General features: G+C 37.8%; 1 pseudogene; it reads right to left on the reverse strand.

Moving 5' to 3' along the window:
* Positions 1 to 2,907: 2,907 nt before the first annotated feature.
* LOC125473566 lies at positions 2,908 to 12,993 on the reverse strand (annotated as a pseudogene).
* Positions 12,994 to 14,564: the final 1,571 nt, after the last annotated feature.

Here is a 14,564-nt window from a genome sequence, read left to right on the forward strand (position 1 = left end):
TGAGGCTTCCAAGTAGAGAGCATAGCATGTGCCTAATGGCTCCCATCTGCATGTCAAGTTTACAACGAAAGATGAAATCAGAGAAAAAGAGGCATGTACGAAGGTACACGAAAAGCTACATGGTACAGGTTTTGAGAAATTATATGAATTATTCACAATTCTTATAGAGCAGGCCCATAATAATAATATGTAATCTACTCTTGTGCACTTCTATGATAAAAAAAAAAAATATAGGTTGCAAAAGGTGATGATCTAGTATTATTCTTTGGTTTAAAGGATACCGTTAGAATAACAGGTTTGCTAGTAGAAGGCAAACCAGTTACACTTTCGAATAGTTATGGCTTGGCAAGTTTAGCAAATGAACTTATAGGGTGGGTGCCACCAGTGGGATCCTGTAGTAATAGAAAGAAAAATAAGAAAAAAAAAAAAAAAAGAAACAAAAAGTTAAGATGTCGTGGTTGAATACCTAGTTTGAGATGGTTCTTGATGAGGTAATCGATCAAGGAGCTCAATTGATTGAGTTTGCAAAACTATGAAGAACTTTCGTTTTATATATTTTGGGAATTGTTGTCTTTTCCACTAGATCTAACTCATCCGTCCACTTGCGCTACTTGGATGTCCTGAGGTTTGTAAATGAATTAAGGAAATATGCATGGGGAGCTGCACTCGCACTTCTTCTTCAATCCGTGGAGTCAAGCATGTCAAGTATTAGAGGGCATACGTTTTTTTTTCTATAGAGTAGGATTCTTTCCCTTCCTAATCTCTCTCCCCTTCTATCCCCATGATGGTTTGGCATGGTAAATGTCAGTTTTCACTAAGTTGAATTTGTATGAGATGAATTGACAGGGCTTGATTTCAAATTTATATCCATATTATTCAATTCGAATTGTTTATACGATTAGGTCTTCCATTGGAATTGTGTGTACGATTAGATCTTCCATTCGAATTGGGTAAGAGGTGATGTTCTTTACCCAAGAATTATATTCAAGTTTTAACTTTTAACCAAAATACTTTCACACTCTCTAGATTTTTTAGGTTAACCCGTTTCTGTTCATCATGTGTTTCATGTCAGGTGAGCTCGTTAATCAGACAGACAGCTCCAAAAGTTTAGCACATATATATAAAAATCCAATAGATATCCTTTAAGAAGTCAATGAGTGAATATGCCACGTCTAAATACCACTAATAGATAAACTAAAACAAAAACAACCCTACAACTATAAGTTTTAATAATAAAAATAAATAATAAAAAAAACAAGTAAAATAAACACTTAAAAAGCTAATTGGAGAAAACCCAGTTCTTTATCTATTTGTTCTTGTTACGCTTTAATTGATTCTTAATTATGAAATTTATTTAACTAGTAAGAGCATCTTCCATTATACTCTCTATTTTTTGGTTAAATTTTAGGATAAATTATAGATTGCACCCTCAAGTTTAACCAAAAAAAAAAAAAAAAACTAAAAAGCTATTTTAAAACCTCTCACTTGTAAGTAAGAGGTCTTAGATCTGATTCTCACCAAAGACATATTTGAACCAATGTTTTAAAAGATTCGCCTCGGGGCGCGCCTAGACCGCCTTGAAGGCTAGGTGGGTGGCTTGCCACCTCTATTTTTCAGGAGTCAGCATAAGGCGTTGCCGAAGCTCGCCTAGGCAGCAAAGGCGCGCCTCAGGGTGTCCAGCCGTTTTTTTTTCCTTCCATTTTTTGCTTAAAAAAATAAATAAATAAACCCCCAAAACCTTGCCCAGCAAAGAAGATAAGTTGTAGAGCCAAAGAAAATGAAGAAGACAGAGGGTCACCTAGCTTTTCTTTTTTAAATAATTGTTCTCTTTAAAATTTATATTGACCCACTTTGCTACATTTACTACCCCACTATCTTTCTTTTATTTTTATATTATTTTTTAGATAGATAGATAAGCATCTTTTGTTTCTTTTTGTTTTTATTATTTATAGATAAGCATTTTTTTATGGATATCCTCGTAACATCTCAACAACAAAAAAATAAGATAAATAAAAAATAAAAATAAAAAAAAGTTAACATGTTTTATTTTTATTGTTTTTTTTATCGTTATATATTCTTTTATTAAAAGAAACATCATATTATCTTATTCCTCTGTTTTCAGACTACATATTTCACGCTCAAAACTCTCATATACATATAAATAGCACTTAAGACTCTAGGTGTCTGACTCTATTTGTTTGATTGTTAGATTAATTTGATTGCTTGGTTAAACTTGTTGACTTGTGCACTTTTGAATGATATAAATATTTTTACAAAGTATTATATTTTATATATATGTATGTATGTATGTATGTATGTATGTATGTATGTATGTACATATGTATGTATATGTATATGTATTAAAAAGTTTAGGTCTTGTGAGGCTTCACCTCATGTCAGGCTTTCGCCTAAACAAGGCTATTCATGAAACGCCTCATCCACACCTTCGCCAAACTTTAATTTGAACCACATTATTACTATATGAGGTTTAACCCACTCCTCCACCCCTTTAGTGTACATGGTATCGTTTGTTTAAACAAACAAACTACTCCAATCACTCTAATTTATAGTCATAATGGTTATGAACCAATAGGAATAGAATTTTTATTAAAATATTAGTAATTAATACTAGGAGGGATGCTCATTTCTCACTCCCTACATTTAAGAGCTCCTGCGAGAATCCCAATCTAAGAAGGGCCGCCGGTTTGCTGTCCTCAATTCAATGCGTCCCTCGTATCCATTCTGTAACTTTAGAATTATTTGTTGCACGCATGTCAATTGATAGAAGAGACACAAAGAAGACACTGAATTGGAGATAGCAATCCCGCGGCCGTCTAAGAGGTGGATAGGGTGTGTTACTGGAGATGGATTTTTAACTGTAAACCCAAATTTCAACTCTAGCAGGTATAAAGTTGAAAGGTTTAAGATCTCAATCAGAAACATGTCAAATACTAATAAACAGGGCTACAGCATATAACAAATATTGAAAAACTAGAACACTTATGCCACAACTCAACACTGAAGGTAAAAGTAGCCTGCAAACTTCCCCTCCACATTAATTTTCACCGGGAAGGTTTCCTAGCATGAAAACGCGAGCGTCTGCTTGTATTCTGTGTATGACAGTATCAGTACGACAGTATGGGTGTTCGAAAATTTTGGGAACCTTTCTCCAGAGCTAACATGTTAGGTTGCCTCTTCATCCATGGTATAAACTGGTATTTGCCACACCTTGGTGTTCTTCTTTTGGTCATCGGTAAGACTGAGATCTGAATCATCTTCTTTAAATGTGTTGATGAATGTTTTAGCACCCATCATGATAAGCCTCTCAATCATGAAGAGCTGGTAGTTATTCTCAATCACGGGCTCCAAGATGTCGCTATAGTTCCACGAATACGCCAATTTGTATCTGCATATATATGCACGGTCAGAAACAAGGCCAGCAAGAACTTTGTACGACAAATTTAACCCCTTCAACAGTTCTTTCAGAGCCAAAAGGACCTTCAAGTTCATGACAGCACAAACAGAAAAAAATAGTCATATATATTTAAATTTATTATGATTAAGTTTATCTTACATTACCGGTCCCAAGCCCAGATAAAGGAGGCGTGGGAAGGTGTCAGGTAGTCGACAGCCGACACTCTTATTTTACGTCGAATCCTTATGATAATGAATCCCTGAGCAAAATTGCACTAAAGCTAGGTCGTCACCCGTAAGTGGCGTGCTGTGTGGCCCGAGCACAATGATAAGTGAGCAAGGGTCGCCGTACTTCATTGGCGTCTAGATGCAGTGTTAAATGAGCAAGGGGGCCATAGAAACTTCATTTTGAACGACTCCACTCAAAGTTATTTGGAAGCATTTGCTCTTATCAACTTTACACAGAGACACAAAAGAAGTACTTTGACCTTATTAGACAGGGGAGGGTGAAGAAGCTAGGACAAAAGGGTAGAGTTAAAGAGAGTAGAAAGCGTTTAGGAACGTGGAATATAGGAATCTTAACGGGAAAATCTATGGAAGTAGTGGAAGTTATGGTGAGGAGAAGGATAAGTTTTATGTGCTTCCAAGAAATTAAGTGGGTTGGTCTTAAGGCAAAGGATCTTGAAAACTCAGGTTTTAAACTTTGGTATTCGGGCACAAATAGAACGAGAAATGGTGTTGGCATCATCGTGGACAAGACCTTGACATAAGATCTAGATGCCAAGAGGGTAGGAGATAGAATTATGGCAATCAAGATTGTAATAGGACAAGAACTCATCAATGTGATTAGTGCGTACGCACCTCAAGTAGGGATGGATATGAGTTTGAAGGAGAAATTTTGGGAAGACCTTGGAGACTTGGTGCAAGGAATCGCTCAGACGGAGAAGGTATTTATAGGAGGAGATTTAAATGGACACGTGGGCAAAGAGACAGGCAACTATGAAGGTTTTCATGGTGGCCATGGTTTTGGGGAGAAAAATGAGGATGGGGAAGCGATCTTGGATTTCGCAATGGCATACAATCTCTTCTTAGCCAACACCTTCTTTAAGAAGAGAGAAGAACATGTGATGACCTACAAGAGTGGGTCATCAAAAACACAAATAGATTTTCTTCTAATGAGGAAGGGTGATCGTATAACTTGTAAGGATTGAAAAGTTATACCGAGAGAGAGCTTGGCTAATTAACATCGCTTATTGGTGATGATGTACATATCAAAAGAGAGAGGAAAAAGAACAAGACCTTGAAGTGCCCAAGGACTAGATGGTGGAATCTAAAAGGAGAAAAACAAGTCATTTTCAAAGAGAAAGTAATCACCCAATGCGTTTGGGATAGAGAGGGGAAGCTAGCTAAATGTGGGATTCCATGGGTAGTTGTATCCGAAAAGTAGCAAAAGCAGTATTAGGAGAGTCCAAGGGCTTTGCTCCACACCAAAAGGAATCTTGGTGGTGGAAGGAGGAGGTACAGACAAAGGTTAAGGCTAAGAAGGAATGCTGTAAAACCTTATACAAGAATAGGACCGATGAGGATGGTGACAGGTATAGAATAGCGAAGAAGGAGGCAAAGAAAGCTATGAGAAAAGCTAAGTTAGCTGCTTTTGACGATATGTATAAGCGATTAGATACCAAAGAAGGAGAGTTGGATATTTATAAACTAGCTTGAGCAAGGGATAAGAAGACAAGGGACCTAAACCAAGTGAGGTGTGCATCAAGAATGAGAATGGAAAGGTTCTTACTACAAAGAACGCAATCAAAGACAGATGGAGAGGTTATTTTTATAATCTTTTCAATGAAAGACATGAAAGGAGTACTTCTTTGAGGGAGTTAAGTAACTCAAAAGAGTGTAGAAACTACTCCTTTTACTGCCAAATTAGGAAGGAATAAGTAGTTTTAGCTTTGAAAAAATGAAGCATAGAAAAGCAGTGGGCCCAGATGATATACCGATCACTGTTCTAAAAATCCCCGCCTGGCGCCTAGTCAGCGCTAGGCGGCTGGTCACCGCCCCGATCACTGTTCCAATACTTCATAATACATGTCATTCTTTTTTGTAGTTTATGATGAAATTATATATATTTTAAGTATAAACACTTATTTACACAAAATATAATGGATTTACTTAAATCCACCTAGTCCCCCTACGCGGCCGCCTAGACCCCGCCTAGCCGCCTAGGCTCTAGGCCCTAGCTCGCCGCCCGACTAGCGCCTGACATCTTTTAGAATCTTGATATTGATCAAAGTGTGGAAAGTCTTAAGAGAGACAGGTGTAGCATGGCTCACAGACCTTTTCAATAGGATTTTGAAAATGATGAAGACACCAAATGAGTGGCGAAAGAGCACTTTGGTGCCTATCTACAAGAATAAAGACGACGTACAAAATTCCATGAACTATAGGGGCATTAAGTTAATGAGTCATACAATGAAACTCAGGGAGAGAGTAATTGAGCATAGATTGAGGCAAAAGACACGAGTCTTAGACATCCAATTCGGGTTCATGCCAGAGCGCTCTACCATGGCGGCAATCTATTTCTTACGAAGATCAATGGAAAGATATAGAGATATGAAAAAGGACTTGCACATGGTCTTTATAGATTTGGAAAAAGCGTATGATAAGGTCCCAAGAGACATTCTTTGGAGGATTTTAGAGAATAAATGCGTACAAGTAGCATATATCCAAGCTATAAGCATATGTATGATGGAGCAAGTACTGTCGTAAGAACTCATGAAGGACAAACCGAAAGCTTCCTCATAACTGTAGGGTTACATCAAAGCTCATCTTTAAGTCCTTACCTTTTTGCATTGGTAATGGATGAGTTAACGGGACATATTCAAGATGATATTCCTTCGTGTATGCTTTTCGTAGACGATATAGTGTTGATAGATGAAACTCAGGAAGGAGTAAATGAGAAGCTTAACCTTTGGAGAGAACTGTTGGATTCTAAAAGTCTTCGCCTAAGTTGGTCAAAGACAGAATATATGGAGTACAAATTCAGTGCAAACGGAGGCTCAAATGACTTAGGGGTGAGGATTGGAGACCAAGAAGTACCAAAGAGTGACCAGTTTTGCTACCTAGGATCTATCTTGCAAAAAAACAGAGAATTGGATGGAGACCTCAACCATAGAATACAAGCTGGATGGACGAAGTGGAGAGTGCATCCGGCGTGTTAGGTGACCATTATATGCCACTGAAGCTCAAGGGAAGATTTTATAGGACGGCAATTAAGCTGGCAATGCTTTATGGCATGGAATGTTGGGTGGTAAACCATCAACATGTACATAAAATGAATGTAGTGGAGATGAGAATGTTTCGTTGGATGTGTGGGCACACAAGAAAGGATAAGATTAGGAATGAGGATATCCGAGGTAAACTAGGAGTAGCTGAAATTGAAGGAAAGATGAGAGAAAATCGGTTATGGTGGTTTGGACATATAAAACGAAGGCCTATTGAAGTTCTAGTTAGAAAATGCGATCACAGAACAGAGGTTCAGGATTGAAGGGGTAGAGAAAGACCTATGAAGACTTTGAAAGAGACACTAAGAAAAGACTTAGAGTACTTGGATCTAACGGAAGACATGACACAAAACCGAGCGCAATGGCGTTCCAGGATTCATATAGCCAACCCCACTTAGTGGGAAAAGGCTTTGTTGTTGTTGTAATGTGAGGGGGGAGGATTCGAAAGTATTACAATATGGGCCACTCCTTGGCTCTGATACCATGTAGAATTATCAAAGAGATGGGCCGAAGGCCCACTTCCAACAACACTGATAGTGTCCCTAACTTGGTAATTACCACCTGCAAAATTCATCAAGTGTGGGGTTTTATCAAGTTGGGGACACTAGGTGTTGTTGGAAGTGGGCCTTCGGCCTGTCTCTGATAATTTTACATGGTATCAGAGCCAGACAACGGGCCCATACTGTACTGCCATGTGATGGGTGGGTCCCCTTGGCCCCACACGATGATGGTGTGTCCCTTGAACAGTTCTTTCATAGCCAAAAGGACCTTCAAGTTAATGACAAGCACAATCAGAAAAAATAGTCATTATTTTTTTAAATTTATTATTATTAATGCGAGGGGGAAAGGATTCGAAACTATTACAATAATTTAGGGAGTGGAGAATTTCGAAAGTAGGACACATGGGTGGAAACCCTATTAGACCACATGCAAATTGAAATTCCATTTGCAAAACTAGAACAGTGACAGGAGATTAACGTGAAGTTTCTTAGACAGAGAGCATTAGATCACTTCAGAGATCATAGTGCATGCGCAGATCAAACGCATTATTCTTTCGGACATGAATGTTCAAAACTCCAGTATCAAATAATTTAAAAGCTTATACAAATAGTTTTTTGGCTCGACTACTTCAGTATTAGCTAATCCATAAGATCTTTCCAAATACATTGTACTTATTAAACCTGAACCCTACACATTTTACTGCCAATGGTACTTAGACTTCATAGCAAACTCAGTAGTACCCAAGGGATTAAGTTAAACCATAACTAGCCAGAAGAAATAACTGACAGTCTGACAAAAATAGTTCGTTTAAGCACATTGAACACAGGTTTTCATCTCTAAAGTAGATGGTGAACAGAATCTGAACATGCCTGAAAAGGACTTACCTGACTGAGAGAGGTGAAAAAAATCCCGGTGTCCTCTCATTTGAAGCAATATAAAGAGTTCGTCCAGATGGGACCCATTTTTCAATTCTGCGGAGAATAAACTCTGGGTGAGTATCCCTATCCACATGAGGATGCAGGGTACCTGCTGACGCCAAACCTGTCCTTCCTGGTCTTTAAAATATCACCACGACGAACATGAATGGCATCATAATCACCAAGGAGTTCTTTAATCTGTGGAAATGGTTTCGTTAAAGTCGGTAACAGCACTGAGATGCTGATAAAATAATTCAAGGGGAAACAGAAGGGCCTAGGATAATTCTGCAGTATAATTAATTCTTATCTTCTTTCTTACAAGTCAAAATCCTATCCCAAATTTATTAATATGCTACATGTAACAAATTTCAAAACATAAAACGATAAAAATTCAAACCTGTCCTTAAATGTTAACAAAATCAAAATCAAAATAATTAGCGTGTGGTCAGGGTAGCCGATGCACAATTGAGTCAGTGATCACATATATGGAGACTTGGGAAAAATCAAAATTTTGAGGGTTGCCAACAACATCTCCAGTTTTAGTTATTATAACTTACTGGAATATGTTTATAGATGGCATATATATACCAGACTTGTATAAAATAACCAAACAGATGAAAGAGCAATTGTACACAATAGTCAGACAAGGAATTTAAACTTGGTGGGATCAACTATAATACATACCTCATCAGCTGCATTTCTTAACTTCTTTGCCACCATTGAGGGGAGAAAGGAGTGAGGCAAAATTATAGCACTATGATTTTTTCGATCCTTGCACTCCATAAACCTATATGGCTGCCATTATGAATTCCTCAAACAACCAAAATTGATAATCTAGTATTCATGAACCTCAACTAAAGACATATTTTGGTTATTTCTTAACTAAAAGAAATACACAACATTCCATTTCAAAAACTTGAATAGAGACTTGCAAAACATTCAACCAAGTGAAACCGATATTCATGTCTAGGCATTGGAACTCAGTTGTTTTTCAGTCAAGAAACTCGGAAATTAATACAACTAGAGGTATCAAGTAACAACCAGTATTTTGAATGGCGTTTCTGAGGCGCAGGTCAAAACAAGTTATCAGTAAATCGCCTCAGGCGTTGTGCTGTATAGCAGATTGCAGGGTGCAAGGCACTGCAACTTGCAGAGTCTGCAATGGCAGCTGACGTAAAACCCATGCAAAGAAGACAGTGAAACCAATGCCGTTTTTGTTTTCCTTGCGTTACTGTTATTAAGGCTCTATAACACCATGTTCTTAAGTGATTTGGGTTCCCTTATGAAACAAACCGTTTCATTTATATGCTGAGTTTATAAACCAAAACTCTGCATGCTGGATTTCAGCAAAACAGTTGCAGTTTTTGTTTATTCCCTATAGATCCCCCAACAGCTTCTTCTTCCCCCACAAGTCAGCCCCAAATCAAATTTTCAAAACCATGACTTCTTCCCAAAGACACAAACCAGCCTCCTAAGGCTGCATCCCCTGAACTACTCTCTAGTTCTCTTTTCTATTTGGCGCTCTCTTTTTTATTATTGATATTACATAAAAACTTTTGAATTAAATAATTCATGTCTCGGGTAAGCCTCGCTTTCTGGAACAAAACGGCCTTGCCTCACCTTTGAAAAGTTTGCTAACAAAAGGCTATGGAACCTAAGACCTACAGATGCCTTGATTAGAAAATGCGATTATGAGATAGAAGCTCAAGGCAAAAGGGTAAGAGGAAGACCTAGGAAAAGAGACTTTAAGAAAAGACATGGAGTACTTGGAGCTAACGGAAGACGACACAAAACGGAGCGCAATGACGTTCTAGGATTCATACAACCGACCCCACTTAGTGGGATATGGCTTTGTTGTTGTTGTTATTGTTGTTGTACGAGGCTATGGATATCACAAACCTAACAACTTTATTTGGGCCATTATGATTTTTAAGTGGAGAACATATCTACAGAAATTGAATTGATCTTGAGCCTTTATTGAGAAGTTATAATCAAATACCAGAATTAATCTTTCTTCCCAAAAGATGCACAACTATTATCTCAACAAGTCAACTGACATCCACACTTTCAACAAAAATGGAGGTTTAATGCTTCATCACCACTGAAGAAGCCAGTCTAAAGCTTTTACCAAAAAGGAAAATGAAATAAAATTTTACCATGAAAGAGGGCTTGCAGTTCTGTTTATGATTAAAAGATTTGAGAAACGACTGTTTTCTTTGAGATCAACACGACTAACTCCTTCCACATGGGCAGCTCCTCTCGCTTCCAACTTCATACTTGTTTCCACCACCTGATACCACTTTTTTGAATTGTCTAAAATTACTGGTACAGTGTCCGATATGAGATCCGTATCATACAAAGAGTCCATGGAACAAGAGTTTGCTGCCTTTCTAACAAATGAAATGAAGCCCCTTCAGATTGTATGCTATAAGCATTCTGATAAACCAAACAAGTATTTACAGGTGTAATATTTTTTATTATGAGAAGATTGCAAACTTTAAGCATGGAAATGGCATGTTTTTTGCAACAAGTAGCAGTAAAACTATTCCACAGCTAAAAGGCATTCTCTTGAAACCCAACTAAAAGGTACAAACTTACCTTTCTTCTGAAATTCCATCATTAGAGTGATGAAGGATTGCTTTCTTATTGTGCATTGGGTTGAGACACATTCTCGAAGGCATTACAAAAGTTCTGCAGACAACAACAGTAAATTAATAAACAATGTTGCAAAAAATGTACTGCGTTGGTTCTATTAATTAGGTGGTAAATTTCATGGAAACTACTAGTTTAGGGGTTGCTTAATCACATATTATAAGGAATGCAGTCCATAAAAAGAAATCTGATATTCCCTGTTACAAAAACAAGAAAATCAAATCTCTACGATCTACAAGGTCAAAAACTTGCCAAATCTAAAAAGCTAACCTAGAAGTTCTACCCATTAAACTGGTTCTTATGATATATCATATATGATCTTCTACAATTTCGTTTCTCCCACATTTCTCCAGCAACCAAACACATCATAAACCCCAAAACAGAAGGAAAAAAAACCTCAATGATTTTATAAACTTAAAACATACCTCTGAAGGAACATGGCCTCTTCAAGAGCACACCTAAGGCTTGACTCCTGGTGGCCCAATCCTGCACAAGACTCACAGTGCTTTCCAGGGCAATCAATTTTGTCACCCCAATAGAGGTACTTCTCGTGGCCACTTTGGTGGTTTTGGTTCTTGTACTTGTCTTCAGGCATGCTTTCTAGGATTTTTGGTGAGGATAAATAGAACCCATTAGTGGATATGAGAGAGGAGAAGAGGAAGAGGAGTGCAATGGCGGCTATGCAGATGGAAAAGAATATGATTGGGGAACAGGGTCCTGGTTTGGACTTTTGGGTTCTAGGAAATGCCATTGGAGTTGGCCAATGGCAGAGCCAAGATTGTTAGTTGGGGATGGGCTACACCACCAATCTAAAAACAAACTTTTTTATTTTTATTCAAGAATATGGACTCCTGAGTGCATATATAATCCAAGCTATACGACTCTTCACTGAGAGATAACCAGTAATCAGCTTCCTTTGGTAAATCCAAGGACTACAGAAATTGTTAGCCTGCACAGAGAAGTATCAGGAAAAGAATTAGGAAACAAACTAGCACAGCAATGGCACAAATATTTGACAAATATATAAAACTTTAAGAAAGATAGAGCATGAGTGGAGCAGTTAGTGAAGCACATCCTTCGAGAACTCTACATTAAATGAAATAGAGTTGGTGACCGCATTTGTAAAAGAATATATCCTGGCCGGTAGTCTATCCTATCACAAAGTACAATAATCGCCCAACCATAAGGGTACAGCAGCAAGGAAGAAACCAATAAGAGATCATAAAACCCCAGCATAGAACTAACTTCAAGAAGTTTTACAACTTCGATTGAAGTTATAGGTAGCATAAACGGGATAGAGCACAAACAATGAAGTGAAAGCAACTGATTTCAAGCAGTAGAAATCAGAGTCTTAATATTAAGATGAGGGAAGGGTAAACGAAAAGAAAAAGGAACAACTATCCCAAGTTCACGGCTAAAATCAATCTCTATGGTTCTCATGCACATCTCAATTCCTCTGAACCCTTGCGGACAGGAAAAGTTGTAGTTTACTCTACACTTGTGTGACTGCGGTCCATCCATAAGTGGGCAAGAGAAAATTCCAGTTATACCAATATGACCATTTCCACAATACGAAGGCCATTTTCTCAATAAAATTAACAAGTCATGTATTACAGATTTCGTTGCAGGATGATGCTAAACACAATGCAAAATGTATATATGAACATGGGAACCCAGCCAAGGCCGAAAACCGAATAGCACAGCAACATGTATCAACTTGTAGTCGAAGGGGTTATACAACTTATACTAGACGGGCGTTTTTTAGGTTTTGAATCCATAATCTTATAGCAGAAGAGCAACATTGTATGTCAACTAAAAACGGAAAGAAAATAAAATAATGTTGAAACAGAAAAAACATTCAATATGAGTTCGTTCGATTCCTAATTTCCTACCCATATCTACAATCTATAAAAATAAAAATAAAAATAAAATTAAAAATGGAATTCTACATTATGAAATTGTAGGAACTAAATTAGAAGAAGAAGAAGAAGAAGAAGAAGAAGAAGAAGAGGAAAAGATTATACCTTTTATTGTAAAGTTGGAAGCAAATCAAGATTGGTTTTGGGTTGGAATTGCCTGCCGAGCTCCCAAATGTGAGACCGAGACCGAAAGCGTGGTGGGAGTGAGAGAGACGGCGAAGCGAGCCGTAGGAGACGCTACTTCTTCCAGATAGATGGTGTGGGAGAGTAAGATCAGAAACACTTTTTTGTTTTTATTTTCTTATTTGTTTTAGTAAATTCAGATTAAATATCAATTTTAAGAAAAAACTTCAAGCTGTTGTAGTTCAATTGTAATAGGAATGTGATTGTATAAATTCTAACATATCTAGGATATCCTTAAGCGATTCTACCATATCTCTCTTAGACTAGATATTATCTTATTAGAGTTGTAATCCTAAAATGATAAGGAATTAACATTCCCTACTACTATGAATAAAGGCACAATGAAGTGGAATAGAACATATCTCACAATTACACATCTCTCTCTTCTCTCTCTATGTGCCGCACCCTCTCTTTCTGGCCCTCATAATTGTTCAGTAAATTATGCCTACAACATGTTATCAGCACACTCTTAACGTTGCACTAAAGAGAGTTTGATCTTCGATCAGGGGAATATTACGTTTTAATCATTCAACTTATAATTAATTTATTATTTTATTGAATTGATCTACTTGCTATTGATTCAATTTAATTTTTCTTTTTTGAACGTGATACAACACATTGGAAATGCAATTCTGAATTTCCAAGAAGAATCTTCTACAAAATTCAAAGGCTTTTATTGTTGTCTGCCAATCAGGTAAGTTTCAAATAAAGATAGATATTTGAAACGACCATAAAGCATAAAAACATTCCCCATAATGCATGAACCCCCTACATTTATATTTACCTTCCGATATATATATATACACACACACACACGTTTCATGCATTACGCAATTATTTTGCTATGTGGAATTTGTGAGTCAAAGCATATAAATAAATTAGAAGCAATTCTAGGGTTTTTCAAACCCTAATTCAGTCGAAAAAGAAAATTTATTGGGCACGGTGTGGCACAACCACCACACCATCGTAGTCGTCCACCAAGAAGATGTCATTTCGACGTCTAGACCATGGCAGCAGCCCTTTTGGGCCTGCTGCAACCACACGATCACACCAGGTTTTTGACCTGGTTGGCTACCTTAGGCCCAAAGCCCCACCTACGCCCTAAGGAAGCCCGCAGCCTTCCTTGGATCTGTCCAAATGTCCCCAGCCCAAAATACCAGCAACAATAAGATGTTGGGCCTTATCCTGCACCCTAACCCGCTTACCCGTAGCCCTGTCTGCTGGGCTTAGCTCGCCCCGACCCAATAACAGTGAAACTCAACTTCAATAGGCTTCCAAAACTCAACCCAAGGCCAGCTTTTGATGGGCCTGCCCCGTGCCTACCCATTCAACCTAAATGCTAGCAGCAACTGCTGCTGCTGGGCTCCCCAACCTTGGCCCATGGCCTGTAGCCACATGTGGGCTGCTTTTGTAGCCAAACTCAAGGCCTAATAGCCTCTAGGACTTTACCCTACTCAAGCACCCAAGCCTAAACCCTTTTGGGCTATGTTTTTTTAAACCCAAAGCTATTATTTGGCATTTTAAAATAATTTTAACCAGAATGTTATTATTATTTTTTGCTTCTATGATCGACCCCGTTTGGTCTCGATCTATTGAATTAATTAAAAACGTCATGCAGTCCATTAATCTGACAATTTCTAAAATTATTGGCCTGAAGCGCACTTTTGGACATTAATGATTCAATAATTTATTTC

This window comes from the organism of the source record quoted next, unplaced genomic scaffold (assembly GCF_019419815.1).
Source record: "Pyrus x bretschneideri cultivar Hongxiangsu unplaced genomic scaffold, Pyrus_bretschneideri_v1 Contig9, whole genome shotgun sequence".
In the NCBI taxonomy this organism is placed as follows: Eukaryota; Viridiplantae; Streptophyta; class Magnoliopsida; order Rosales; family Rosaceae; genus Pyrus; species Pyrus x bretschneideri.